Here is a 27,266-nt window from a genome sequence, read left to right as displayed (position 1 = left end):
GCTCACAATACTGTCGGTGGCTGAGACCTAGGACACGAGGCTTATCCAGAGTGCGGAGCTTGTCCTCAGTGGAGCGGATGCTGATAGCTACATGAGGGGTGCTGATACAGTGTAGCTGAAGAGGAAGCGAGCGGAGGCCGGACAGACTGACCGAGGCAGGAGAGTATCGTTCACTCCCAGACGCCAGAGCGTGGGAGAGCACATTGCCAGTATTGCAGTAGCCTCACATATGGACATAAAAAAACAAAAGAGTGCATTTGTGAAATCCTAACCGCAAGTATAACCCTTTTCCATCAACACACTGACCGCAGACAGTATTGCACATATCACTTCTTTTGGGATTACAAATATCACATTGGACAGTGATAGGAGCTCCAACTGCCGTTGAAGACTTAGCAAGGCCTTGCTAGGAGAGGGGTGGACACCTGGTATATCTTAAAGGGGACACACTTAATGTACTTTATTGCACTAATAACTAGAAAAATTACAACATTGGTATAGTTCTAAGTTCTTTCCTCTAAGCAACAATATTAGTAGAGCTATAAAGGTTCACAGTCTGAAAATATTGTGCTACTATTGTTCATTGATATTCTTTGTTTACCATTTCTTTATATATCAGTCCTGCTGAATCTCACTGGTTTTGGTATGATTTGACTGACTGATAGAATTATACCCGTTTTTCCTTTAAGTAAAAAAGCAAAACGTCATTCCTTTTGTGTGAGTGTGTTCTTAAAGCTATACTTGCAATGGCAGTGGCAGGTGGGTTGGACGGTTTACAGGGTCATGGGAGTGCTGAGGAACACCCATCAACCAGCAGCCCTCAAGGGGACAGTGCTACATGTATATCATCATTTCTCAATGCGTTGCCTTATTTATTTGCACCAGTTTGTGGCATGTACTGTAGAGGTTGGAGACCATTTAGTTAACAATTGAAGGCTAGCTGTAGAACAAGTTCAAACATTTTTAGTAAATGATGCTTCAGAAAATAGCAACACATATATTATTCTAAAGCCAGGCTCAAAATAATTTTCTTCCTTTTTACAAACGCTAATTATTATTTCTATATTAAATACAAACCCTACTGTGTCAGTCAGCATAAAAAAAAAAAAAGCTAAATTTGAGTTGTTGAATATATGTTACACGATGGGTGGTCTGTGGTCCTATAGTCTAGAAAGTTTAGTTAGTTTTACACAGATTTGTAAAAGTACCTCACTTGGACCATTTCCAGATATATCTGGCGCAGCTCATAACACTTTAGTGAAATTAAACACACTGTAGTCTTATGTCCTCTAGAGCATAAACTATTGACCCAAAGATAAATATCCCATTAAAAATGCATATTAATAATGCCGTCTTTCATTGTACATAAATAGAGCTAAATGAGTTTACCATTTGTAGAAAACTGCATTAAAAAAAAACAAATATTGATGCATAACATTAGATTGAGGAAAACAAGAATGACAAAGAACTCCTGTAATGTGTAGGCCAAATATTTAATTATTTTTTTGAAAAACAACTACAAACATTTTCGTAATGTATGACCATTTTACATATTTAGTATTTGCTTGAAAGATACTCTGTTGCTTTAAAAAAAACGTAACCAGAATTGTCCGCACATACCTGCAGAATTTCTCAGTATTCGCTGCCTAACCTGAATGCAAGGAGTTCTCAGTTCTGGCACTTTCTTTATAATTCTGGTGCTTGCCCACTCCTTCTTGCGCCCTATACATTTCTTTAAATGAGAAGGGCAAACCATCTTATTGATGAGCCAATAGTTATGTATGGTGGTGGGGCTTATTGAAAAACTCCTACATTACCCAGAAGTGTTGGAGCTTTTCATGATCAGAACGGCCCAGAATTCCAGCTAAACAGAGGATACACAAAGCAGATGCAGGTACAGGAACTGCCTGCACTTCATACCTGTCAGCAGCTTTCAGTAATTGTTAAAGTGAAAGATTATCTTTATAAGCAAGTCATATATCTGTAGAGTAGGCCTTTCTATGGCAGATCTGAACCCTTGACCACTGAGCTACCAAATATTTACCATGATTCTTGCCAAACAGGCTTATAGCCCGATTTTTCATTCATTTTTGTTTAGTACATTAGTTGAGCATCAAGATTAATCAATAAACAGGAAAAAAAACTTTGACACATGAGGCCATCCTACAAATAAATATTCCATCCATGTGGTTTGATACTAGAACATTTCTGATTCCATTTTTGTATTATTTGTATGTATGTTACTTCAGTTGTTGCTATTCTAGACTTCTAGATTTTAAAGTGGTCTATTTTGCCATGCAAACGTTCTCAAAAGAGGAGATCTTATAGGACAGGGATTCTCAAACTACGGCCCTCCAGCTGTTGCGGAACTACACATCCCGTGAGGCATTGTAAAACTCTGGCATTCACAGACAGGAATAGGCATGATGGGTATTGTAGTTCCAAAACAACTGGAGGGCCATAGTTTGAAGTCCCCTGTTATAGGATATCCGCACTAAAACAATTAAATTACAAATAAGCTGCTGCTTAACCACTTTAAGACCGGGCCTATTTTTGACACTTGGTGTTTACAAGCTAAAATCATTTTTTTTTTTGCTAGAAAACTACTTAGAACCCCCAAACATTATATATTTTTTTTAGCATAGACACTTGAGAATAAAATGGAGATTGTTGCAATAGTTTTTATCACACCGTATTTGCACAGCGGTCTTCCAAACGCAATTATTTTTGAAAAAATTCACTTTTTTTAAATAAAAGAATAAGAAAAAAGTAAAGTTAGCCCAATTGTTTTCCATAATGTGAAAGATAATGTTACGCCGAGTAAATAGATACCCAACATGTCATGGAGACAAACATTGGTACTTAAAAATCACATTTAAAAATTATGTTACAGAGGAGGTCTAGGACTCAAATTATTGCTCTCGCTCTAACAATCGGGGCGATACCTCTCATGTTTGGTTTGAACAGCTGATATCAGCTCAGGGGTGGCAGTGCTGGAGAAGGCGCCCTCCCCCAGCTGCCAGGGGAGCGGCGGCTCCAGAAAGGAGGGGGGCCGAGACTCAGGAGAGGTTAGACAGGTTGTGGTAGTGGGGGACTCAATTATCAAGAGGACAGAGAGGGCAATCTGTCGAAACGATTGTGGTAGCCGAACAGTATGTTGTTTACCGGGTGCTCGAGTTCGGCACATCACGGATCGGGTAGATCGATTGTTGGGCGGGGATGGGGATGACCCAGCCATCATGATGCATGTGGGCACCAATGACCAAGTAAGGGGAAGGTGGAGGATCGAGTTCAGGGACTTAGGGAACAGATTGAGGAATAGGACCTCCAAGGTGGTTTTCTCTGAAATACGGCCGGTACCTCGAACCACACAAGAGAGACAGAAGGAGATTAGAGAACTTAACAAGTGGCTGAGGAACTGGTGTAGGAAGGAGGGGTTTGGGTTCCTGGAGAACTGGACTGACTTCTAAGTCAGCTACCGGCTCTTTAGTAAGGACGGGCTGCACCTTAATGGGGACGGTACAGCTCTGTTGGGGAGAAAGATGGCCACCAAGTTGGAGGGGCTTTTAAACTAGGAGATGGGGGGAGGGCTCAGAAGTAGAGTCAGTTAGGAGGGAGCAAAGGACAGAAGGTATTAATAGGGTCAGCAGCGACAGTAGATCCAAAATGTCAATTGGGGGGTCTTGTAAACCTCAGACCGAACAGGAATAAAAATAAGCACCATTCACTATCAACTTGCACAAATCTAAGAGGGGTATATGAAAATGCCAGGAGCCTAGCTAATAAAATGGATGAGTTGGAAATGATAGTACATGAGGAGGACATAGACCTGGTGGGAATAACAGAAACTTGGTTCGACCCCTCACATGACTGGCTGGCCAATATCCAAGGGTATTCTGTGTCCCGGAAGGACAGGGTAGGAAAAAGAGGGCGAGGGGCAGGGGTATGACTCTATGTCAAGAATAATGCAAGGGTGATAGAGAGGAGTGATATTATGGAAGGGATGAGTACGGAGTTAGAATCCGTGTGGGTAGAACTCCATAGGGAAGAAGTAAAGGGAAACGTAATTGTGGGGGGTTGTTATAGGCTACCCAACCAAAGGGAGGAGGTAGAGCTGGAATTTATATCACTGTTGGGTAAAGTGGCAAAGCTGGGATCAGTCATCACATTAGGGGACTTCAATTATCCTGACACTGACTGGGAAGAGGGGACTACACACTCACAGAAGGCCCGTCTCTTCATGGAAACCTTACAGGACAACTACATGTCTCAGTTGGTGGATTCTCCTACTAGAGAAAATGCAGTGCTGGATCTATTGATCACTAATGACCCAGACCTAATCTCAGATGTAGGAGTCCAGGACAACCTGGGCTCTAGCGATCACAGGATGATCACATTTAGCGTAAACAACAATATAATAAGGCAAGAGGGGAACATAAGAACCCTAAACTTCAGAAGGGCAAACTTTCCCAAATTGTGCTCGATGATGGAAAAGGTAAACTGGGACCAAAACCACTGACCACGGAGGATAAATGGGAATGCTTTAGGAACATATTAAACAAATGCATCTCGCAGTGAATTCCTATGGGAAATAAATTTAGAAGAGACAAAGCCAAACCTGGCTGGCTAAATCGTGATGTTAAAAAACATATTAGGGGGAAAAAAATGGCCTTCAAGAAATATAAATCGTAGGGCACATTATCAGCTTTCCAGCAATACAAGGAGGCAAATAAGAAAAGTAAATATGAAATCAAAATGGCTAAAATCAACTTCGAGTGACAAATAGCAGAGGATAGTAAAAAGAACCCTAAGAAATTCTTTAAATATATCAACAGCAAAAAATCTAGGGTAGAGCATGTTGCACACATAATTAACGAAGAGGGGAGGATGGTTACAGAGGACACTGAAAAGGCAACTGTGCTTAATGCTTTTTTCTCATCAATCTTTACACAGGAAAAGAAGGGGTACACTGACCATGACTGTATGGTTAGCAGTAATTCACAGGACTTGCCGCTATGGCTAACAGAGGGTGAAATCAGGGAAAGGCTGGATAAAATGAACACAAATAAATCACCAGGCCCAGATGGCGTACATCCGAGAGTACTCAAAGAACTCAGTAAGGTTATATCTAGACCACTGTTCCTGATCTTTGCTGACAGTATTATGACAGGAAATGTACTAGTGTAAGATTCTGGTACCTTCGGTACCCTTCCAGCCCAATTCTTCCGCATATAGCTACCTGTCCCTTTAAATCTCGTGACGTCATCACTAGGCGCCGCTCTGAGCGGCTATTTCAATCACCGGTTTTCACTCACAAGGTGTAACAACCGGTTTCGTACAAACCGGTTGTTACACAGCCTTGTCTGACGCTGTCGAAGCCTCCAGCTATTTCCTGTATCTCGCTACGGATCCTGTATCTCGCTACCGATCCTTCTCCTCATTACCGGACCCCTCATCTCTCTAAAACCAACTAGTGATAAGTACCCCGCAGGGGATTCCTTCCTATCAACTTGCACTATCTACTCTTGTATACTAAAGACTGTTGCTATCTATGCATTACTATTTCTATCATCTGCACTGTTACATAGATTGCTAGCTCTTGAGTCTACTACCATCTATATCCTTGCACTGAGTTAGCAATTCCTGTACACTTCATCTGCTGTCCCCTACCACCTGTTAATTGTACATGATTGCTAACCTATCTGCATACTATCTATCACCATCTGCTAACACTCCTGAACATTACTATTGAGTGCCTATCATTGCTATCACTACTCACGCCTGTCCTTTCAGCACATCACCTCTATACTATCGTATACAACCTATCACTCCAGGAACATCTTAACTGAGTGCCTGTATATTTGCATGCTGAGGCAGGCTGGGCCACAATGATGAGTCTGGAGAGTTGGATATGGTGATTCAACACATCTCTGCACGACTACTGAGTGGAAATTCTGCAGCTGCATATCCATTTCACTAAACAAACGCCCGAGCGTTACAGATTGTACGAACCAGAAAAAAAAATGGATTCAGCAGAATTAGCCACTCATGTGTTACAACTAACACAAAAGGTAGATGCACTAATCCTTTCCCTTACCAAAGTGAAAAATGAAAATCAGACTTTGAGACAGCAGGTAGCTCGTATTTCACAGCTTACTGCTGCTCAACCTCGTGAGCCCAAAATAAACCCTCCTCTAGTGTTTACAGGTGATCGAAAAAAATGTTGTGAATTTAAAAACGCATGTCAATTGCTTTTTAATCTAAAACCTCGTACTTACACTACAGACCAAATTAAAGTCTGCACCACTATCTCATATTTGTCGGGTGATCCACGGGCTTAGGCAGACTCTCTCTTTGAGAAAAATGACCCTCTTCTTAACTCCTATCCTTTATTTTTAGCACAACTCGCTAGCCTATATGAAGACCCAAATAGGCAGAGTACTGCTGACAGCCAATTGAGGGCTTTAAAACAAGGAAGGAGACCTGTTGAAGACTTCGTAGCAGAGTTCAAAAGATGGACCCCTGATTCAGGGTGGAATGATGCATCTTTGCGAACCCAGTTCAGACTCGGGTTATCAGAAGCCCTTAAAGACGAGCTCGCCCGAGCGGATTTACCTGGCACTTTGGATGCCTTAATACAACTCAGCATCAATATTGACAGGCGACTGCGAGAAAGAAAGGCTGAGAAAATGGGAATACCATTATCCAATCCTTCTCGGGTTTCGCCCGTTGACCCTACTCCTATGGAGGTAGGAACCATACGCCCACCATTATCGTCTACTGAACGAGCCAGGAGAAGATCTGAAAATCTCTGCATGTACTGCGCCTCCCCGGATCATTTCATAAGCGTCTGTCCCCTTGTCCGCAAAAAAGAGGGTGAGTGTTCACATGTCTTGCTGGGGGGATTAACGACTTCTTTTTCTAATCCCTATCTTTTTATTCATTTGACCTTACAGTGGGACCATAATAGGATCACCACCAAGGCTATGATCGACACAGGATCTTGTGGGAACTACATTGACACTAGTTTTGTTGCTTTAAATAAAATACCTATTATTTCAAAATCTAAACCTGTCTCTGTTAGTTTTATTAACGGTATTCCGTTATCTTCAGGTCCAATTACCAATCAGACACAAGCACTCCTTGCTACTGCTAACGAGTCTCATGCTGAGACCACCACTTTTGATGTATTACCTTCACCCCATTTTCCCATTATTTTGGGACTTCCCTGGTTACACATACATCAACCAATCATTGATTGGAAAACACGGACTTTAACCTTCCCCTCTCACTACTGCGAGACCACGTGTAACCTTCAATCATATAAAAAAATCCTGTCCATGGTGTCAGATGAAATTTCACCACCACCATGTTATCAGGATCTATCAGAAGTCTTCCTTGAGAAAAATGCTCATGTGTTGCCTCCCCATAGGGACTACGATTGTTCTATTGATCTACTCCCTAATAGTAAACTACCTTTCGGTCATGTTTATCCTCTTTCTCAGGATGAACTTTCTCATCTCAAGGAATACTTGGATGAGAATTTAGCGAAAGGGTTTATTAGACCCTCTACTTCTTCCACAGCTGCAGGACTTTTCTTTGTCCGCAATAAGGATTTAAGTCTCAGGCCTATTATTGACTATAGGCAATTAAATACCATTACGATTAAGGATCGCTATCCTTTACCTCTCATTCCCGAACTTATTGAACAAGTGCGCGGAGCTACCTACTTTTCAAAATTGGACCTAAAAGGGGCATACAACCTTATCCGAATCCGTAATGGGGATGAGTGGAAGACGGCATTCAGAACCAGATACGGATTATTCGAATATCTAGTGATGCCTTTTGGGTTGTGTAATGCTCCCGCAGCATTTCAACGATTCATAAATGACATCTTCAGAGACTTACTTGATGTTTGTGTTGTGGTATATCTGGATGATATACTCATTTATTCTCAGTCCTTGTCCGAACATGTAAGACATGTAAGACTTGTGCTATCCAGATCACTCGCACACAACTTATACGTAAAATTAAAAAAATGCCTATTTCACAAGGAAGAAGTACTATTCCTAGGATACATCATATCTAAGAACGGTATCAAGATGGATATGAGCAAGATATCATGTATACTGGATTGGCCTGTACCAACAACTCGTAAGGCATTACAACGATTCCTTGGATTTTCAAACTTCTATAGGAAGTTCATCAAGAACTTCTCTTCTATTGTGAGACCACTCACACAACTTACAAGTGTAAAGAAACCATTCAAATGGTCTGAAGAAGCAAATAAAGCTTTCCGCTTGTTAAAATCAAGCTTCACTTCTGCTCCCATACTACGCCATCCAGACCCATCCCTTCAATACATCCTGGAGGTAGATGCGTCAAATATGGCTGTAGGAGCAGTTCTTTCCCAACGACCAACGAATACTTCACCACTCCACCCAGTTGCTTTTTTCTCTAAATCACTAAGTAGCCCAGAGGTGAATTACCCAGTGGGTGAAAAAGAGTTGCTTGCCATAAAATTGGCACTAGAAAATTGGCGACATTTACTTGAAGGTACTCGATTGCCAATACTCATATATACAGATCATAAGAATCTCCAATACCTTCAGACCAACAAGACTCTTTCCCACCGGCAGGTACGTTGGTCATTATTCTTCCTAAGATTCAACTTCCTAGTGACCTACACTCCTGCAGACAAAAACAAAAAAGCGGATGCGCTATCACGGCTAACTGAAGATAACTGCGCCGAAATCCCTTCACTTCCTATAATACCCCATGACCGTATTATTGGTGTTGTTCGTTCCTTGAAGGAAGAGATTCTGCACAGTATAAGACTGGATTCACCACCACCATAACTAAGTGCTGATGCAGAAGGCTTCCTCTACTTTAATGACAAACTCTACATACCTCCTAGTATGCGTACCAAGATCTTGGAATTATCACATGATGTACCTATGGCAGGACATATGGGTATGACTAAGACATTCAATTTGCTCACCAGGCAATTTTGGTGGCCTGATATGAAGACGTCTGTACAAAAATTTGTTTCCTCATGTGACATCTGTGCAAGGTCCAAAATTGACACTACAAAACCATCTGGTCTACTTTGCAGTCTACCAATACCCAAAGTTCCATGGGAAGTTGTGTCCTTAGACTTTATAGTAGAATTACCACCTTCCAAAGGATTTACTACCATTCTAGTGTCAGTGGACCATCTGACAAAGATGGCACATTTCATTTCTATTCGCAGACTACCTTCATCTAAGGAAACAGCGGAATTACTAGTGAAACATGTGTTCAAGCTACATGGAATTCCAAAGACTCTTTTATCTGACCGAGGTTCACAGTTCATCTCCAAGTTTTGGCAAGCTCTATGTCATATACTACGAATTGAGCGAAAACTTACTTCTCCCTACCACCCTCAGACCAATGGACAGACTGAAAGAGTCAACCAGTGCATTGAACAGTATTTGCGTTGCTACACCTCATACCTACAGGATGATTGGGTGGACCTCCTCCCTCTGGCAGAGTTTGCTTACAATAACGCAACCCACAGTACTACTAAGCAAAGTCCATTCTACCTAAACTATGGGTTTCATCCCACACTTCTTCCACCACGCATCCTGCCATCAAGTAACCCAGTAGCCTCTGACTATCTTACCCAAATAAAAGACTCTCTGGGTTTACTTAACACCACCATCTCACATGCCCATAGCCAACAAAAAAGGTACTACGACCTCCGTAGAAGACCTTCTCCTCAATATGCTATTGGGGATCTCGTTTGGCTATCTACGAAAAACTTAAGGTTAAAGATCCCCAGTAAAAAGCTTGGGCCTTTGTTTCTAGGACCTTTCCCAATTGAGAAGCTCATTGGGAGAGCTGCAGTTCAACTCACCTTACCGGCAGATCTTAAAATACACCCCATCTTTCACGTGTCGCTACTGAAACCACATGTTCCCAACCAAGGAATAAGACCTACTATCTCGCCTCCACCTCCAGTACAAGTTGAAGGCGGAGAAGAATTTGAGATTAAGGAGATTTTGGATTCTCGTATCCACAGAGGGAAACTCCAATATCTCATAAGATGGAAAAACTATGGACCCCAAGACGACACCTGGTTGGATACTTCTGACGTTCACGCTCCCAGGCTTATACGAAGGTTCCACTCCAAATACCCGGAGAGACCAGTGCTATAGGCCTTCCGGAGCCGGCCTTAGGGGGGGGGGGTACTGTAAGATTCTGGTACCTTCGGTACCCTTCCAGCCCAATTCTTCCGCATATAGCTACCTGTCCCTTTAAATCTCGTGACGTCATCACTAGGCGCCGCTCTGAGCGGCTATTTCAATCGCCGGTTTTCACTCACAAGGTGTTCGTACAAACCGCTTGTTACACAGCCTTGTCTGGCGCTGCCGAAGCCTCCAGCTATTTCCTGTATCTCGCTACGGATCCTGTATCTCGCTACGGATCCTTCTCCTCATTACCGGACCCCTCATCTCTCTAAAACCAACTAGTGATAAGTACCCCGCAGGGGATTCCTTCCTATCAACTTGCACTATCTACTCTTGTATACTAAAGACTGTTGCTATCTATGCATTACTATTTCTATCATCTGCACTGTTACATAGATTGCTAGCTCTTGAGTCTACTACCATCTATATCCTTGCACTGAGTTAGCAATTCCTGTACACTTCATCTGCTGTCCCCTACCACCTGTTAATTGTACATGATTGCTAACCTATCTGCATACTATCTATCACCATCTGCTAACACTCCTGAACATTACTATTGAGTGCCTATCATTGCTATCACTACTCACGCCTGTCCTTTCAGCACATCACCTCTATACTATCGTATACAACCTATCACTCCAGGAACATCTTAACTGAGTGCCTGTATATTTGCATGCTGAGGCAGGCTGGGCCACAATGATGAGTCTGGAGAGTTGGATATGGTGATTCAACACATCTCTGCACGACTACTGAGTGGAAATTCTGCAGCTGCATATCCATTTCACTAAACAAACGCCGGAGCGTTACAACTAGGGGATTGGAGGAAAGCTAACGTGATACCGATGTTCAAAAAAGGGCAGAGGCATGTCTGAGGAAATTATAGGCCGGTCAGCCTGACATCGATAGTATGTAAGCTACTGGAGAGAATTATAAGGAACTATAAAGTAGAGTTTGCTTAAGACAACAACATCATCAGCAGTAATCAGCACGGGTTTACAAATGAGCGTTCTTGTCAAACTAATCTGTTAACATTCTACGAGGAGATGAGCTGTGAGCTAGATAGAGGGAGACCAGTGGATGTGGTGTACCTGGATTTTGCTAAGGCATTTGATACAGTTCCCCACAAGTGATGAAATATAGTAATCAAAGTTGGTGATTACCTATAGCGCTTGCTAAACGTATATATACCAAAATGACAATATATAAAAAAAGACAATATAATATAAAAAACTTGCTGTAAATATTGAAGAAAAATATTGTGCTAAATTAAGTATGAATAAACTATAAATTAATAAATACTGTGCTCCATAAGATAATAAAATACACTTCCAAAATATTATAAATAGTATCTAAAGTTCATGTGCACAAACAGTGAATAAATTATAATGGACAATCCATTGTATAATAAAAATACACCAAAAGGTGACTTCTTAGTGAAAAAAATAGTCCAAAAAAGTTGTATATATATATATAAAAAAATATTAAATGATTAAAGTGCAGGTGCTTCTTTCTTGCCCAGGTATCCCTTCACCGTGGAAGATAAGTAGATTTCAAACTCACCAGAAAACGTGGGTCCTATATGCCTTATGGCATTAAGACCAATTGCGCTTAAATGACCCTCTCCAGGTCCGGGTACGTTCCCTCCTGGCGGATATAGCTATCCCTCTGCAGTACCACTCTTACTGCTGGTAGTCTCCAAAGCGGGTATTTTTCCTTCAGATAAGACTGCTCCTTCTCTTTTGCAACACTCTTCAGCAAGAAGATCCTCTCTTCAGCCTAGTTGCTGTTTGCCTGGAGTGCCACTTCAACAAAATTTAAATTTAGGAGTCTACTTGTCCGAATATCCACATAGGTTGCACGAAGATCTTGTCCCTAGCGCCATGTGTATGGTAGGACAAACCGAACCTGTTCATCAACATGGAAAAAGCCAGCACAGGCTGGCAACCATGACCATAGATGTTACAACCATCACCAGCACATGCAGACGCCGCAATTGCCCTTTAAACCGGTTGCTAGGCAACGGCGTTCGACATCGCTCCGGTCCTCCAAGACCATAGAGTCGAGTGGGGGCCATCTTGCCCTCGCTCGACTTCCTGTCTGTGAGGAGCGGGTTCGGTAAGCGGGGAAAACAGCCGTAACGCGGCGGGAGGGGGGGGCACCTCTTCCGCTGCACCGTAAGGGTGATCCCACAGCGAAACTGCCACTGTGACCACCCTTATCTAAAAGCCGACCGCCCGCCGTTTAAAAAAATTACCAGGGTTATGCCATAACCCCAGTATTTAGCCTTAAAGGACCGATGTATAATGTGGGGAAAAAAATAGCAAATAAAGAAAAAACAATATAGCGTATACTATTGCGACACAAATCATATTATAATTTAATGTTTTAAAAATTACCTTTCCTTTTCAATCTGCAACTGTTGTATTTTTCTGAAAATGCAATGCAATATGGCTACCTAGAGCTGTTCTGTACACAGAATGTGTACTGACCACACCTCAGAAACATAATTTCCTGCTTGTGTGATTGGCTCACTGATTTTCCCAGAAGTCTGCTCTAAGATACAAGTCAGATTTCTGGCATCCCCTGCGACAAAAATGTCATTTTTGGTGAGATACTTCCAATAGTAACACATCTAAAGGAATGCAAGACCAGCAGCTTTCCTCATTAGAGCTCTGCAGCTGCCACAGCTGATATATAATTATGAAACCACTCCCATTAGACCCACTCAGCACAGAGGCACAGAGAAACAAACAGGGATTTCTTCAGAATAAAAAAGGTAGGAATCTGCAACAGAGTTTGTTAAAAAAATTGTAATGTACATAGATCACCCAGAGGGGAGTGTTTTTTCCTCAACAAAAGTGGAGTTATGCTTTAAGCAATTTTATACATTAGATACAAGATTTGTGATAAATATATGAAGCAGTGCTAAAAAATTGAACTCAGTGTTGTGAAAACACAGAAATGAATCAATATAATGATGTAGCACCCTCCTAGGTAGGTGCTAGAGAGAGAAAGTATAGTTTTGAATCCTGTCTGCTTACCAGAGGGATTGCAGGTAAAGTTATACTGTTTTCTACTTACCATGGAGCAGGATCTTCTCAATGTGCTCTGGTGCATTTCATTCTGTCTGCAGAGTGTTTCACACTGGTCCAATAGGGAGGCCTGTTGGACAGTAGGAGGAAACCTGACAAATGAGTGCACAGGTTGTGGACTAAACTGTTTATAATGTGACTGTTATTGTGTGATGAGCCATCGGGACTCGGGAATAAGGAGGGATGTGTGAAGCAGAGCTTTACAGGTTGCCACTGGAGTCCTCTTCCCCTCCTCCATTATGTCATCACGGAGCTGGTGGAAGTTAGAGACCTTGTGCTCCTCCATCTTCCATTTGAGGATGCCCAACAGATGCTCAATAGGGTTTAGGTCTGAGACATGCTTGGCCAGTCCATCACCTTTACCCTCAGCTTCTTTAGCAAGGCAGTGGTTGTCTTGTAGGTGTGTTTGGGGTCCTTATCATGTTGGAATACTGCCCTGCGGGCCAGTCTCCGAAGGGAGGGGATCATGCTCTGCTTCAATATGTCACAGTACATGTTACCATTCATGGTTGCATCAATGAACTGTAACTCCCCAGTTCTGGCAACACTCATGCAGCCCCAGACCACGACACTCCCGCCACCATGCTTGACTATAGGCAAGACACACTTGTCTTTGTATTCCTCACCTGTAGAGTTGAGCGGACACCTGGATGTCCGTGTTCGGCGGGTTCGGCCGAACTTTAAAAAAAAGTCCGGGTCCGTGTCCCGGACTTTTGCCGAACTTTTCCCGGACACCGAACCCCATTGAAGTCAATGGGGACCCGAACTTTAAGGCACTAAAATGGCTCTAAAACACCAATGGAAAGGGCTAGAGTGCTGCAAATGGCAGCAAAACGTAGTTAAGAGCATGGCAAGTGCTCTGCAAACAAATGTGGATAGGGAAATAACTTAAAACAACAAAAAAAAACAGAAAAATAAAACAATGTTCTTCATCTCTGAAGGACGAGGCCCATATGGAGTAGGAGGGAGGTTGAGGTGGTGGTGGATGTGGCGGTGTCATAGGCGTGCGCACTTGGTGTGCCAGGTGTACCTGGGCACACCCTAATCACCTAGGGCACATAGCATTATCACTCTGTTTGCCAGTGAGGAGATGGGAAAGATCTCCCTCGGACCTGCTCTGCTCTATTTCTCTTTGCCAGCAGGGAAAGTAATGTATTGGGCCATGTACATGTAGGCAAACACATGCATGTGTATTTAAACTTTGGGGTGCACACCCTAATGCAATAGGCTGCGCACACCTATGGGCGGTGTAGGTGGAAGCGGCGGTGGAGAAGGAGGACGAGGTAGCCAACACTGCTTCTTTTCACAAATTTTAAATGAGGGTACACCCCAAAAGAGTGAGAAAGAGCAAAAATGGAACAATGGCTGGGTAAGGTCGGTATCCATCGCTATTCTGCACAAGGTACGGAAAAGTCCCGTGGGATCCATGCCTGGTTCATTTTAATGAACGTGAGCTTGTCCACATTGTCTCTGGACAGGCGGCTGCGCTTGTCTGTGATAACGCCCCCAGCCGTGCTAAATACCCGTTCAGATAATACACTGGCTGCAGGGCACGCCAGCACCTCCAAGGCGTAAAGGGCAAGCTCAGGCCATGTGCCCAACTTGGAGACCCAGAAGTTGAAGGGGGCAGATCCCTCATTCAGTACGTCTAGGCGTGTGCACACATACTGCTCCACCATGTTGGTGAAATGCTGCCTCCTGCTAAGACGTTCCATATGAGCTGCTGGTGCTGCTGTTTGTTGTGGCGTGCTGACAAAGCTTTTCCACATTTCGGCCATGCTAACCCTGCCTTCTGAGGTGCTGGCGGTGCCCTGGTTGCGTTGGCGACCTCTTCCTCCTCCTCCTCCTTTGCCTTGTGCTTCCACTGTGGCCCCGCTGTCAGGTGGGAATGCCAGCAGCATGGCATCTACCAGCGTGCGCTTGTACTCGCGCATCTTGCGATCGCGCTCCAGTGAGTGAATTAAGGATGGTACGTTGTCCTTGTAACGGGGATCCAGCAGTGTGGCCACCCAGTAATCAGCACAAGTTAGAATGTGGGCAACTCGGCGGTCGTTGTGGAGCCACTGCAGCATGTAATCGCTCATGTGTGCCAGGCTGCCCAGAGGCAACCAAAGGCTGTCCTCTGTGGGAGGTGTATCGTCCGTGTCCTCTGTATCCCCCCAGCTACGCACCAGTGATGGCCATGAGCTAGCCTGGGTGCCACCCTGCTGTGAACATGCTTCCATCTCCTCCTCCAGCTCCTCCTCCTCATTCTCCTCATCCTCCAGAACTGTGCCCCTGCTGGACAATTGTGTCCCTGGCGTTTGTGTGTGCAGGAACCCACCCTCGGAGCCCCTTGCAAATGACTGCCCTGAAAGCCTTGGAAATGTTACCTCTTCATCCTCCTCCTCCTCCTCCTCCTCATCCTGTGCCACATCCTCTTCCATCATCGCCCCAATTGTTTTTTCAAGGAGGCATAGAAGTGGGATAATTAAGCTGAGAACGGCGTCATCGGCACTGGCCATGTTGGTGGAGTACTCAAAACAGCGCAACAAGGCACACAGGTCTCGCATGGAGGCCCAGTTATTGGTGGTGCTGTTCCGCAGAGCGACTCAGCGTGCTGCAGCTGAAACTCCACTATGGCCTGCTGCTGCTCGCACAGTCTTTGCAGCATGTGCAAGGTGGAGTTCCACCTTGTGGGCACGTCACATATGAGGCGGTGAGCGGGAAGGCCGAAGTTACGCTGCAGCGCTGACAGGCGAGCAGCAGCAGGGTGAGAACGCCGAAAGTGCGCACAGATGGCCCGCACTTTCTGCAGCAGCTCTGACATATCGGGGTAGTTTTTAAGGAACCTCTGCACCACCAAATTCAGCACATGCGCCAGGCAAGGGATGTGCGTCAAACCGGCTAGGCCCAGAGCTGCTATGAGATTTCGCCCGTTATCGCACACCACCAGGCCGGGCTTGAGGCTCGCTGGCAGCAACCACTCATTTGTCTGCTGTTCCATGCTCCTCCACAACTCCTGCGCGGTGTGTGGTTTGTCCCCCAAACAGGCAAGTTTTAAAACTGCCTGCTGTCGTTTACCCCTGGCCGTGCTGAAGTTGGTGGTGAAGGTGTTACGCTGTCCGGATGAGGAGGCAGTAGAGGATGAGGAAGCGGAGTAGGAGGAGTTAGGAACAGGAGGCAAACTGAAGCGCCCTGCAATCCTCGGTGGTGGAAGGACATGCGCCAAATTGCTATCCGCCTCAGGCCCATCCGCCACTGCATTTACCCAGTGTGCTGTTAGGGAGATATAACGCCCCTGACCGTGCTTACTGGTCCACGTATCGGTAGTTAGGTGGACCTTGCCACAGATGGCGTTGCGAAGTGCACACCTGATTTTTTCCCCCACTTGGTTGTGCAGGGAAGGGATGGCTTGCCTGGAAAAGTAGTGGCGGCTGGGCACGACGTACTGTGGGACAGCCACCGACATAAGGTTTTTAAAACTGTGCGTCTCCACCAGACGGAATGACAGCATTTCAAAGGCCAAGAATTTTGAAATGCTGGCATTCAGGGCCAGGGATCGCGGGTGGGTAGGGGGGTACTTCCTCTTCCTCTCAAGTGTTTGGGAGATGGAAAGCTGAACGCTTCCACGGGACATTGTGGAGATGGTTGGTGACCCAGGTGGTGGTGTTGCTGACAGATCGTCTGTTTGTGGGGTGGCAGGTGCCGGTATCACTACAGATGTGGCTGGAGCGGCCGAGACTGCAGCAGAAGAGGAAGCAGGATGAGCCAGAGACGTTTCTTGGTTTTGAAGGTGTCTACTCCACTGCAGCTCGTGCTTTGCACTTAGATGCCTGATCATGCAGGTTGTGCTCAGGTTGAGAAGGTTTATGCCTCGCTTCAGGCTCTGATTGCACAGGGTGCAAACCACTCGTGTCCTGTCATCAGCACATTTTCTAAAGAACTTCCACGCTAGAGAACTCCTTTGAGCTGACTTTGGTGCGCTTGTTCCCTTGCTGCGTTGGGCAGTAGCGGGCGTAGTGTCTAGGGCACGGCCGCTCCGCTTCTGCACCCTGCTCCCTCTTCTCCTGTGTTGGTGGCTCTGTGCGACCACCGCCTCTTCCTCCAAACCACTCAGGTCACCTGCATGACGTTCATTCCATGTGGGGTCGAGGACCTCATCGTCCTCCACATCATCTTCCACCCAGTCTTCACCCGTGCCCTCCTTGTCAGTCTCCACAATGCTGAAAGCCACAGCAGTTGGCACCTGCGTTTCGTCATCATCGGAGACGTGCTGCGATGGTCCTTGCATGTACTCATCTTGAGAAATAAGTGGTTGGGCATCGCTGCACTCAATCTCTTCAACTTCTGGGGCAGGGCTAGGTGGATGGCCCTGGGAAACCCTGCTGACAGAGTCCTCAAAAAGAAGAAGAGACTGCTGTATGGATTGGGGCTCAGACTGCTTGCCTGATTTCCAAGGGGGTGAGGTGAAAGACGGTTGGACATTGGCTGCAGGTGCCAACTCTGACCTTTCTGCAGTAGAATGGGTGGGAGACAATGTGAAGGAACTGGAGGCACTGTCAGCAACCCAATCTACTATCACCTGTACTTCTTCAGGCCTCATCACGTCTAGAGGCGCATTATGCCCTACCAAATACTGCTGCAGGTTCTGTCGCCTACTCACACTTGTGGAAGGTGTTTCACTTGTGCGTGTAGCTGGCACAGATCGACCACGTCCTCTCCTTGCAACAGGAGCTCTACCAGCAGCACCACGACCCAGGCCACGGCCCCTATTTGGCGGTCTCCTCATATTTCTGTAATTTATGATCTTGCCCTAGAAAGGTGTTTATTGAATAGCGGAACAAAACAACAACAGTATCGCACGGGTGTATCTGACAGTCAAATATGCAAACTATGCCGCAATTTAATGTTTTTTACCCCAAAAGGGTGTATATTGAATAGCGGAATAGGAAAAAGGATAAAAAAACGGTGTATCTCACACGTACAAACACAGACTAGGCCCCGATTCAAATTTTTTGTACCCTAAAGGGAGGATGAGGAAGAGGAGTAGGAGGAGTTGGGAACAGGAGGCAAACTGAAGCGCCCTGCAATCCTTGGCGGTGGAAGGAGATGCGCCAAACAAATTTAAAAGGTGTATCTCACACGTACCGATACAGTCTATGCCGTAATTTAATTTTCTTACACTCCAAAAGGGTGTATATTGAATAGCGGAATAGGAAAAATGTTATAATACGGTGTATCTCACACGTACAAACACAGACTAGGCCCCGATTACAATTTTTTGTACCCTAAAGGCAGGATGAGGAAGAGGAGTAGGAGGAGTTGGGAACAGGAGGCAAACTGAAGCGCCCTGCAATCCTCGGCGGTAGAAGGAGATGCGCCAAACAAATTTAAAAAGGTGTATCTCACATGTACCGATACAGACTATCCCACAATTTAATTTTTTACACTCAAACAGGGTGTATATTGAATAGCGGAATAGGACAAATTTTACAAAACGGTGTATCTCACACGTACAAACACAATCTAGGCCCCAATTACAATTTTTTGTACCCTAAAGGCAGGATGAGGAAGAGGAGTAGGAGGAGTTGGGAACAGGAGGCAAACTGAAGCGCCCTGCAATCCTCGGCGGTAGAAGGAGATGCGCCAAACAAATTTAAAAATGTGTATCTCACATGTACCGATACAGACTATCCCGTAATTTAATTTTTTACACTCAAACAGGATGTATATTGAATAGCGGAATAGGACAAATTTTACAAAACGGTGTATCTCACACGTACAAACACAACCTAGGCCCCGATTACAATTTTTTGTACCCTAAAGGCAGGATGAGGAGTAGGAGGAGTTCGGAACAGGCAGGAGGCAGACTGAAGCACCCTCAAATCCTCGGCAGTATGAGATGCGCCCCAAAAATTGGAAAGGTGTATCTCACACGTACCGACACAGACTATCCCGCAATTTAATTGTTTATACCCAAAGGTTTTGATTAAATAGCGGAATAGGAAATATGATGAAAAAAAGTGTATGTATCTCACACGTACAGAAGCACACTAGGCCCCAATTACTATTGTTTGTACCCCTAAAAGGCTGAATGAGGAGTAGGAGGAGTATGGAACAGGCAGCACCCTCAAATCTTCAGAAGTATGAGATGAACCCCAAAAACTTGGAAAGGTGGATCTCACACGTACCAACACAAACTATCCCGCAATTGAATTGATCCCCAAAGGTTTTTATTGAATAGCGGAATAGGAAATATGATCAAAAAAAGTGTATGTATCTCACACGTACAGAAGCACACTAGGCCCCAATTACTATTGTTTGTACCCCTAAAAGGCTGAATGAGGAGTAGGAGGAGTATGGAACAGGCAGCACCCTCAAATCTTCAGAAGTATGAGATGAACCCCAAAAACTTGGAAAGGTGGATCTCACACGTACCAACACAAACTATCCCGCAATTGAATTGATCCCCAAAGGTTTTTATTGAATAGCGGAATAGGAAATATGATCAAAAAAAGTGTATGTCTCTCACACGTACAGAAGCACACTAGGCCCCAATTACTATTGTTTGTACCCCTAAAAGGCTGAATGAGGAGTAGGAGGAGTATGGAACAGGCAGCACCCTCAAATCTTCAGAAGTATGAGATGAACCCCAAAAACTTGGAAAGGTGGATCTCACACGTACCAACACAAACTATCCCGCAATTGAATTGATCCCCAAAGGTTTTTATTGAATAGCGGAATAGGAAATATGATCAAAAAAAGTGTATGTATCTCACACGTACAGAAGCACACTAGGCCCCAATTACTATTGTTTGTACCCCTAAAAGGCTGAATGAGGAGTAGGAGGAGTATGGAACAGGCAGCACCCTCAAATCTTCAGAAGTATGAGATGAACCCCAAAAACTTGGAAAGGTGGATCTTACACGTACCAACACAAACTATCCCGCAATTGAATTGATCCCCAAAGGTTTTTATTGAATAGCGGAATAGGAAATATGATCAAAAAAAGTGTATGTCTCTCACACGTACAGAAGCACACTAGGCCCCAATTACTATTGTTTGTACCCCTAAAAGGCTGAATGAGGAGTAGGAGGAGTATGGAACAGGCAGCACCCTCAAATCTTCAGAAGTATGAGATGAACCCCAAAAACTTGGAAAGGTGGAACTCACACGGACCAACACAAACTATCCCGCAATTTAATTGATCCCCAAAGGTTTTTATTGAATAGCGGAATAGGAAATATGATCAAAAAAAGTGTATGTATCTCACACGTACAGAAGCACACTAGGCCCCAATTACTATTGTTTGTACCCCTAAAAGGCTGAATGAGGAGTAGGAGGAGTATGGAACAGGCAGCACCCACAAATCTTCAGAAGTATGAGATGAACCCCAAAAACTTGGAAAGGTGGATCTCACACGTACCAACACAAACTATCCCGCAATTGAATTGATCCCCAAAGGTTTTTATTGAATAGCGGAATAGGAAATATGATCAAAAAAAGTGTATGTATCTCACACGTACAGAAGCACACTAGGCCCCAATTACTATTGTTTGTACCCCTAAAAGGCTGAATGAGGAGTAGGAGGAGTATGGAACAGGCAGCACCCTCAAATCTTCAGAAGTATGAGATGAACCCCAAAAACTTGGAAAGGTGGATCTCACACGTACCAACACAAACTATCCCGCAATTGAATTGATCCCCAAAGGTTTTTATTGAATAGCGGAATAGGAAATATGATCAAAAAAAGTGTATGTCTCTCACACGTACAGAAGCACACTAGGCCCCAATTACTATTGTTTGTACCCCTAAAAGGCTGAATGAGGAGTAGGAGGAGTATGGAACAGGCAGCACCCTCAAATCTTCAGAAGTATGAGATGAACCCCAAAAACTTGGAAAGGTAGAACTCACACGGACCAACACAAACTATCCCGCAATTTAATTGATCCCCAAAGGTTTTTATTGAATAGCGGAATAGGAAATATGATCAAAAAAAGTGTATGTATCTCACACGTACAGAAGCACACTAGGCCCCAATTACTATTGTTTGTACCCCTAAAAGGCTGAATGAGAAGTAGGAGGAGTATGGAACAGGCAGCACCCTCAAATCTTCAGAAGTATGAGATGAACCCCAAAAACTTGGAAAGGTGGATCTCACACGTACCAACACAAACTATTCCGCAATTGAATTGATCCCCAAAGGTTTTTATTGAATAGCGGAATAGGAAATATGATCAAAAAAAGTGTATGTCTCTCACACGTACAGAAGCACACTAGGCCCCAATTACTATTGTTTGTACCCCTAAAAGGCTGAATGAGGAGTAGGAGGAGTATGGAACAGGCAGCACCCTCAAATCTTCAGAAGTATGAGATGAACCCCAAAAACTTGGAAAGGTGGAACTCACACGGACCAACACAAACTATCCTGCAATTTAATTGATCCCCAAAGGTTTTTATTGAATAGCGGAATAGGAAATATGATCAAAAAAAGTGTATGTATCTCACACGTACAGAAGCACACTAGGCCCCAATTACTATTGTTTGTACCCCTAAAAGGCTGAATGAGAAGTAGGAGTAGTATGGAACAGGCAGCACCCTCAAATCTTCAGAAGTATGAGATGAACCCCAAAAACTTGGAAAGGTGGATCTAACACGTACCAACACAAACTATCCCGCAATTTAATTGATCCCCAAAGGTTTTTATTGAATAGCGGAATAGGAAATATGATCAAAAAAAGTGTATGTATCTCACACGTACAGAAGCACACTAGGCCCCAATTACTATTGTTTGTACCCCTAAAAGGCTGAATGAGGAGTAGGAGGAGTATGGAACAGGCAGCACCCTCAAATCTTCAGAAGTATGAGATGAACCCCAAAAACTTGGAAAGGTGGATCTCACACGTACCAACACAAACTATCCCGCAATTTAATTGATCCCCAAAGGTTTTTATTGAATAGCGGAATAGGAAACATGATCAAAAAAAGTGTATGTATCTCACACGTACAGAAGCACACTAGGCCCCAATTACTATTGTTTGTACCCCTAAAAGGCTGAATGAGGAGTAGGAGGAGTATGGAACAGGCAGTACCCTCAAATCTTCAGAAGTATGAGATGAACCCCAAAAACCCCAAATATCATTCAGCTCTGCTGCAGGCCACAATTTAATTTTTTTTAACCCAAGGCTGTATATTGAATAGTGGAATAGAAAAAAAGTGTATGATTTCTGAAACCACTCAATATTAGCACATGTGAACTGAACACAGCAGTGTATGATCAGTCACTCAGCACAGCACAGCTGAAGGAAAAATGCTGCACACAGTGCCTGATAGAAAAATACTTTTCTCCCTCCTCCTCAGTGGGCAAAAAAGATTGTGTTCACTGCACCCCAAAAAGATTGTGTTCACTGCACCCCAAAAAGATTGTGTTCACTGCACCCCAAAAAGATTGTGTTCACTGCAGCCCACACACAGCAAAATGGATGTGGACCACTGACACCTGCCTATCTCCTATCCCACACCACACAGCAATATCGATTGTAGTTTGTAGAACACACTGACCCTAAAAATCAGCAGACTCTCTCCCTAAAATGCCTACAACTCGCCCTGCCTAACACACTCCTACCTGTACCTCAATTCTATCCGGACACAAATGTTTTTTTTTTCCTGTATGTCCCTAATCAGCAGCCAGCACCCCAAAAAGATTGTGTTCACTGTACCCCAAAAAGATTGTGTTCACTGCACCCCAAAAAGATTGTGTTCACAGCAGCCCAAAAAGATTGTGTTCACTGTACCCCAAAAAGATTGTGTTCACTGCACCCCAAAAAGATTGTGTTTACTGCAGCCCAAAAAGATTGTGTTCACTGTACCCCAAAAAGACTGTGTTCACTGCACCCCAAAAAGATTGTGTTTACTGCAGCCCAAAAAGATTGTGTTCACTGCAGCCCACACACAGCAAAATGGATGTGGACCACTGACACCTGCCTATCTCCTATCCCACACCACACAGCAATATCGATTGTAGTTTGTAGAACACACTGACCCTAAAAATCAGCAGACTCTCTCCCTAAAAGGATTGCTAAGATCGTAGATCGGTCACTGCAAACCCCACCCCACACAGCAATATCGATTGTAGTTTGTAGAACACACTGACCCTAAAAATCAGCAGACTCTCTCCCTAAAAGGATTGATAAGATCGTAGATCGGTCACTGCAAACCCCACCCCACACAGCAATATCGATTGTAGTTTGTAGAACACACTGACCCTAAAAATCAGCAGACTCTCTCCCTAAAAGGATTGCTAAGATCGTAGATCGGTCACTGCAAACCCCACCCCACACAGCAATAGCGATTGTAGTTTGTAGAACACACTGACCCTAATAATCAGCAGACTCTCTCCCTAAAATGCCTACAACTCGCCCTGCCTAACACACTCCGACCTGTCCCTCAATTCTATCCGGACACAAATGAGTTTTGCCTGCCTGTCTGTCCCTAATCAGCAGCCAGCACGTATGTGTGCTCTGTCCCTGAACTAGTACACAGCAGAATGACGCCGCAGCGGCGCTGCCTCGAACTTATAAAGACTTGGTCACATGCTTCAGACGGCCAATCACAGCTACTGATACATTTGTAGGCATGGCTGGGATGGCTTAGGCACACCAGTTAAACGCTTGTTGATTGGCTGTTGAAAGCCCGCCATGAAAAGCGCGCCAATGCATGCAAAACCCGGAAATAAAATGACCGAACACGGATTTTTACCCGAACATACAGTAAAGTTTTCGGGTCCGTGTTCGGGTAACAAAAATCCAATTATTCGGTACGAACACGAATAATACAGTCCGTGTTCGCTCAACCCTACTCACCTGGTTGCCGCCACTTATGCTTGACACCATCTGAACCAAATAAGGTTTTATCTTGGTTTCATCAGACCACAGGACATGGTTCCAGTAATCCATGTCCTTAGTCTTCTTGTCTTCAGCAAACTGTTTGTGGGTTTTTCATCTTTAGAAGAGGCTTTCTTCTGGGATAACAGCCGTGCTGACCAAATTTAACACTGTGTGTTGCGTATGGTCAACCTCTGCAGCAATGCTGGCAGCATTCATAGGTCTATTTCCCAAAGACAACCTCTAGATATGACTCTGAGAACAACTTCATTGGTTCTGAGTGAAACCTGTACTGTTAAACCGCTATATGGTCTTGGCCACCGTGCTGCAGCTTAGTTTCAGGGTCTTGGCAATCTTCTTATAGCCTAGGCCATCTTTATGTAGAGCAACAATTATTTTTTTCAGATCCTCAGAGAGTTTTTTGCCATGAGGTGCCATGTTGAACTTCCAGTGACCAGTGAGAGCGATAACACCACATTTAACACACCTAATCCCCATTCACACCTGAAACCGTGTAACACTAATGAGTCACATGACACCGGGGAGCGCAAATGGCTAATTGGGCACTGTTTGGAAACTTTCACTTAGGGGTGAACTCACTTTTGTTGCCAGCGGTTTAGACATTAATGGCTGTGTGTTGAGGTTACCGTTTTTGTCCTGCACTCACAGTGTGTACCTGTATTTGCCATTTGATTGATGTGGAATAAAGACACTCCTTTTTCTGAATTTCATCGGAAGTGCGGTCATTCCTTTTTGCTTGATGTAATCCTGGATTGCGGATCCGACCGGCACCTGATCCCGGTCTCGCCTGGAGCGGTCTCCCCAGCTTGGACTCTGCCCTCTTATCTGGAAAGCAACCACGGAATTCTGAAATACTTGGGTCTAACATCCGGCCATACTGGTTTGGTTATTAGCTGGGAGAGGCTGACTCATTCAATTGAGCAGCCACGGAATTTTGGTAAGCTGCTTATTATACCTGATCACAGAGGTGTCCCCTTCTCACACTTATCCTAGGTGTCACTGGAAAGAATCCCTTCCTTGGAATATCCTGCATGCGGATTCATCTTTATTTTGCACTAGTTTTTGTGGGACTGTATTCATTTATTTGGACACTACCCATATTTTTCGTATATTTCTTTATGAATATTGGAATTCTGTATTCATAATCATATTCACTTTAATTTTTAGCGCTGCACTTTTGTGTTATATTGTTTTGTTTTAATCACTGTTAGTTGATTTTGTGGCAGCTGCTTATATTTAATCGTTTTTCTCACTCATCACATTGTCACATTAGCGCAGAAATTTATTTTATATTATTTTGTATCTGTTTTTATTGCGATATGTACCGTACTTTTTTTAAACCTATTGCCCAAGGATTTGCTTCATGTGATTCCCTTTTTATTTTTTTAATAAATGTTTTTTATGGGTTACACCATGGGCGTATATGCTTTTTATTTTTCAGCCTGCTGATGACCCAACCCTGGCTGGATCATGTTTGGTGCTTTGGAGTTTCCCTTGAAGGAGATGTAACACGCGCATTTGACCATACTATATGATGGTCCACAGGATCCGGTAAGAGACTTTAATATTTGGTGTCACCTGGTGGTGGAAGCACTACAAATTGTGATTGTGGGGACACTGGTGGAGCAAGTGAATCGTGGAAATTTGTTTCCTTTGGACTTTCTTGTTTCACATATATTTTTTTCTTTTCAGCCCTTGTGTATGGGCCCTTATGGACACTATTTATATATTTGGTGTGATTTATTTTTACACGTTTTTCACCTAATAAGTTTGATGTCATTATATTGATTAATTTCTGTATTTTCACAACATTGAGTTAAATTTTTTAGCGCTGCTTCATATATTTATTACAAAAGAGGAGATCTGCCTGTCTGCATCCAGCATAGACTACATCCAGGAGCCCGAGGGGCCATCTGCAGGTTAGAAAGGAGTTTAAACAATAACAATATTGGGACATTAGCTCTTATTTATTTCAGAGGGAATCTGTGGTCAGCCTAGGGACCTCTTTTGAAAGGCTTATTTGAACTTGACCTCTGTGCTGGCAGAGCAATTTACCATTAACCAAGTTGACAGCAGAAGTACTGAAGTTATTTAAAGTGGTACTTTTACCTTAACTTACCTGCCTCCTCACTCGATCCAACAGTGTCCCCATCTGCATCCCCACTCCACTGACTTCCTGGTCTCACAGCAGGCTCTGGCAGCAGAGGGAGCCATTGGCTTCTACCGGTATCAGTCAAATTCTGTACGGAGGGATCGGGTGGCATGGCCCAGCCGTGCTGTGTGTATCTTTGGATGCACACAACCTGGCTCAGGAGTGCCCACATGGGTGACTCCACAACAGCTGGTTTTATGAGGGGACATTTGTAACAAAAAGGAGGGGAGAGCAGTGGCAGGGGACTCCAGAAGTGAACGTAAGGGACCGCTTGGTGCAATACCATTGCACAGAGCCGGTAAGTAGAACATTTATTTATTTTAAATAAAAAAATATCCTTTATAATCACTTTAGGTTTTTCTCTTAGCAGCTCAGCTCACCCTGTTCCCCTTTCCCAAAGATCTTCCTTTTTGTTTACATTAGATACTAAAATGACAGAAGGATGCTGAGTCACTGCAGGGAGGACTGGGCTGCTGAGAGAAGGATTTTAATAACTCTTCTGCTTCTGCTGTGAAATGTAAGGATGAATTTCTCCAAAGTGCCTACAAATACATAAGTCAGTGAGCACTTGTTCTAAAGCTTATTCAGTACTTGTTACGTACAGTATATGTAAATACTTAAAAATCCTTAGCCTGAGGACAGAGTCATTTTAAAGATGACTGGATTTTTTAAACTTGAAAAATATTGAAAGCAAATCATGGTTTACGTGATGGTTTATACTATATATTATCTGTAAACTCTTTATAATTCTGTACCAATCATCTACTTTGCATATCTATATCCCACTCCATAAATTTTTATCATAGATGACCAAATTGCATGTAACCAACTCAACCTATCCAAAATCAACCTAAATGTTTGGCAAAACCCCCAAATTATCCAAGGCAAATTGTGATTAGTGTGT

The sequence above is a fragment of the Pelophylax lessonae genome (assembly GCF_965119305.1).
Source record: "Pelophylax lessonae genome assembly, chromosome: 5".
Lineage (NCBI taxonomy): Eukaryota > Metazoa > Chordata > Amphibia > Anura > Ranidae > Pelophylax > Pelophylax lessonae.
The sequence above is the reverse complement of the archived record's forward strand: the minus strand, read 5'-3'. Positions refer to the sequence as shown.